Below are 4,470 nucleotides of genomic sequence, written 5' to 3'. Positions count from 1 at the left end.
GCTAGGCTGGTTAACTACATCATCTTCAGTGGATAGTCAGTCCAGGAAGACTCAAAGAGCCTAGTCAGTCCAGGACAGTCAGTCTTCCAGGAAGACTCTAAGAGCAATAAGTAAACTTAAAAAAAAACTCTTCTGATTCTACCCCAATTCTGAAAAAAAAACCCAAAAAACCCCAAAGCAAACCCACAGAAGAGTCTCACTTCCTAAAGCTCCTTTAGGAAGGGCCCACAGACTGCTGTCCTGAAAGTACATGCAGGTAACAGCTTGTGTGTGTTTGCTGGAGTGATGCCATTCCCAGGCTGTGGCTTGCCCTCGGGGCTCACAGAGAGGCAGCAGGAGAAGAATAGGAATTTGGGTTAGCTTTGTAAAAGGGGCTAGGTGTGAGATGATCAGGAACATCTTGGCATCATGCATGTCTCGCATTCTGAGAGCTAAATTGAATAGCTGAGATGTCAAAGGGGGATTTCTTCTCTCTCTGGCCTCTGCTGTAGGTAATCACAATGCCTTGGAAAGGCAGAGTTTCTCTTGCATTACTGGGAGTCTGGGGAAGGACAGACCAGAATTTCCTTTCCTCAAGAGGGAGGATTGTGATAGCAATCTTTTAAGTCCTTATTCCTACTTGTGGTGCTGTGAGGCTTCTCCTTCTAAGCCAACCAGCCAGCAAATGCCTGTGCTTTGAGGCCTGGCTTTGTTAGCAAGCAGCCTAACACTCCTTGAGCAGTGGTCTGCTGCAGATGGCAAGCATGCCTTCTGGCACTGCTGGGGAGGCGTGCAGGGGAGCCCCATGATGATACTAACAACTGAAATAACAGGGTCTGTTTTTATCTTGTAAGATGAAATGACAAACCTGAGGTCTTCCAGACCCTTGGGGAAGTTCCTGGACAAAGGTATCCCTGGGGCATGGTGGTGCATCCAAGGAGTAAAGCAGTGAGATGCAGTGTTGCTGATAACACACAAGAAAGTTGCCTGCTTCAAGGGTGCAGGCTGTGGACACTCTCCCACCTCATTGTCTGGGAACTATTCACACCTGCTGTTGCAGGTGGCAGTTGATCCATCTCAGGTGTGGATGTTTCTGGCTGGTGCAAGGCAATGCCAGTGAGGCTCCCAGCCAGGCACCCAGCTGCAGCTTTCTCAAATTTCACAGTATCACAGTATAACTAAGGTTGGAAGAGACCCCAAGGATCAGCAAGTCCAACCTGTCCCAACAGACCTCACGACTAGACCATGGCACCAAGTGCCATGCCCAATCTCCCCTTGAACACCTCCAGGGACGGCGACTCCACCACCTCCCTGGGCAGCACATTCCAATGACGAACGACTCGCTCAGTGAAGAACTTTCTCCTCACTTCGAGTCTAAACCTCCCCTGGCACAGCTTGAGACTGTGTCCCCTTGTTCTGGTGCTGGTTGCCTGGGAGAAGAGACCAACCCCTTCCTGTCTACAACCACCTTTCAGGTAGTTGTAGAGGGCAATGAGGTCACCCCTGATCCTCCTCTTCTCCAGGCTGAACAATCCCAGCTCCCTCAGCCTCTCCTCATAGGGCTGTGCTCAAGGCCGCTCACCAGCCTTGTTGCCCTTCTCTGGACACATTTTTGCACAGCTCAGGGCAGCAACAAGAGACAATTGCAGTAACTGCCCTGGAACCCATAGCCTTGAATTAGTGGTTCTCAGCAGAGTATGTGACCAAGTTGTCTGCAGTCCTTCATAACCTCCATACAATTACATGTTTGCATATTTATTGTTTTATGCTGCCATTTTGGAGCATAAGCCCTGTGAGGAGAGGCTGAGGGAGCTGGGGTTGCTTAGCCTGGAGAAGAGGAGGCTCAGGGGAGACCTTATTGCTGTCTACAACTCCCTGAAGGGAGGTTATAGCCAGGTGGGGCTTGGTCTCTTCTCCCAGGCAACCAGCACCAGAATAAGAGGACACAGTCTCAAGCTGCAGCAGGGGAGGTTTAGTCTGGATGTTAGGAAGAAGTTCTTCACAGAAAGAGAGATTGGCCATGGGAATGTGCTGCCCAGGGAGGTGGTGGAGTCACCATCGCTGGAGGTGTTTAGGAAGAGACTGGATGGGGTGCTTGGTGCCATGGTTTAGTTGATGATAGGTCGGGCTTGATGATCTTGAAGGTCTTTTCCGACCTGGTAAATTCTATTCTATTGTTTCATCCTAAAACACCAAGTTCTCACAGATCTCAGTACACCTTTCCTCAGCCAGTCTGTGGAAAGTTCCTTTCTTGCTGCTGCAAGCAATGCTGAGTGCTTGCAGTGCTGAAGCAGGCTCTGGCTCCCTTGGGTGGTCTTGCATGTGGCATCCAGCGAAAGATAAAAAAGATGAGACATTGATGGAGACAGTGCCACTGCTCTAGCCACAGGCAAAGTCAGTGGCACTAACACTTCTGTCAGAACAAACTTCACAGTCAGTTTAGCACGAGCTCTTGGGTCAGAAAAGTGTCTTTTGTTCTGTAACCTGTGGGTCATACACAACCTGATCTCACTATGTTGATTTTGACAGTACCCCAGTTGAGCAGCGCTGCCTGATCAAGGTCTCTTTATGTACAGGAGCCCTTACTGCATGGGGAGAAAGAGCCTGTCAAAACTGTTTCTCTCTACAGAACCAGGGGGGCTGAATAAATGAGGTAGTTATGCAGAACATCTTATGGAAGTTTACTCATGTTTATCACGTTGAGAAACATCAAGAGTTTTTAGACTGCAATTTCTGGTGGGTTTTTTTTTTTCTGCTTGCCTTCAATTTTTGCTTGATGGGCAGAGAGGATCCCTGGAGTTCCCATAAGAGGTGGCCTACTGCCTCCAAACATGGGCAGGAAGAAAAAAGTAAAGTTTACTTATGGAGGAAGGCTGAGGGAGACTAAAAGAGGGAGCAGCACAACTGGCCTCATCTCTTCCCACCTAACTGTCAGGTAAGACCCTAGCAGTGGGCTCCCTTCAAGGAAGCAGTGCCACATTCTCCATAGCAGACAGAGCAGTGCTGAAGGAGAGTTACAGCTGCAGTCTCAGGTTGTGAAGAACATGCTTTAATGGATATGCAGCATGGCTCCAAGTGTCACACACAGTCTTTTTTTGAACACCTCCAGTGATGGTGACTCCACTACCTCCCTGGGCAGCACATTCCCATGGCCAATCTCTCTTTCTGTGAAGAATTTCCTCCTCACCTCCAGCCTAAACATCCCCTGGCACAGCTTGAGACTGTGTCCTCTGGTTCTGGTGCTGGTTGCCTGGGAGAAGAGACCAAGCCCCACCTGGCTACAACCTCCCTTCAGGTAGTTGTAGACAGCAATAAGGTCTCCCCTGAGCCTCCTCTTCTCCAGGCTAAGCAACCCCAGCTCCCTCAGCCTCTCCTCACAGGGCTGTGCTCCAAACCCCTCCCCAGCTGTGTTGCCCTTCTCTGGACACATTCAAGTGTCTCAATGTCCTTCGTAAATTGAGGAGCCCTTAGAGCTGGTTATCAAGAAAATCAGTTACTTGCCTTTAACTATATGAAGATCTGCTTTTGCAGTCAGAGAGACAGAGACTCGATGTCAGTCTGATCAAATTTGCTCAAGTAAGGGCACCCAGAGCTTTTGATCCAGATAAAAACAATTACATATCCAAGTTTTAAATGGAAAAACAAGGCCTCTGCCAGACATGCTCAGGCTAGATCTGGACATTCCTGAAAGTGTCACTGAGGTTCACCTGCTATGTGTTGGCAGCCCTGCTGATTTCACAGGAAAAAAATGAGCAGAAAACTGGACTTTGCTGGACATATACATTGGAATATCTCCCCAGAAAGCCAGTGCTTGAAAAATGAGAGAGCCTGTGGCTGAGTGTTGTTGAAGCTCTGTGATGTGGATGGGCATCAGCACTGGCCAAGACAAGCGCTGGGGGACAGGTTCCCCTTCTGTACAGGGACATCCCTTCAACAGGGATGTCTCAGCCAGAACCCCAAGTGATGGTGGGGTTGAGGGGATGTAGCTCTGCCCTGTACTTGGTGAACCTTAAAAGGAGTTGTGTTGTGCTCTCTACCTGCTCCCCAAAGGTAGTGGGAGACTCCAGTGAGATTCCTCTTTGAAAGGAAGATGCAGTGGAGAGGGAGGAGGTGGAGAGAGAAAAGGAGGGAGAAGAGTAGGGGTTCAGGTGGCGATGGGAGGAAGGGAAGGAGGGGAGGCTGGGCAGTCTCTCCCTCCCCTTGAAGCCTGCTTCCTCCAGTTTGCTGAGAAAGGAGATGAGCACACAGGGAGAGCTAGTGAGCTTTACTATCATGCCCTCATTTTCATTTTAATTTTTTTTTCATTCTGTCTGCCTTCTCCCCAGGGAAGGAGTTGCTTTTGTCCCTCAGACCAAATGTTTCTGAACTCATCACAGGAGACAGCCAGGAAAGAGATGATCAGCTGCAAGTAAAGAAACTGGCTTCAGAACTGGATTAATAGTCCACTCTCATTTTTATTTCTTTCCCCTCCCCCCATCTTTAATTTTTGTC

The sequence above is a fragment of the Dryobates pubescens genome, chromosome 8 (assembly GCF_014839835.1).
Source record: "Dryobates pubescens isolate bDryPub1 chromosome 8, bDryPub1.pri, whole genome shotgun sequence".
NCBI lineage: Eukaryota > Metazoa > Chordata > Aves > Piciformes > Picidae > Dryobates > Dryobates pubescens.
This window is presented reverse-complemented; position numbering follows the sequence as displayed.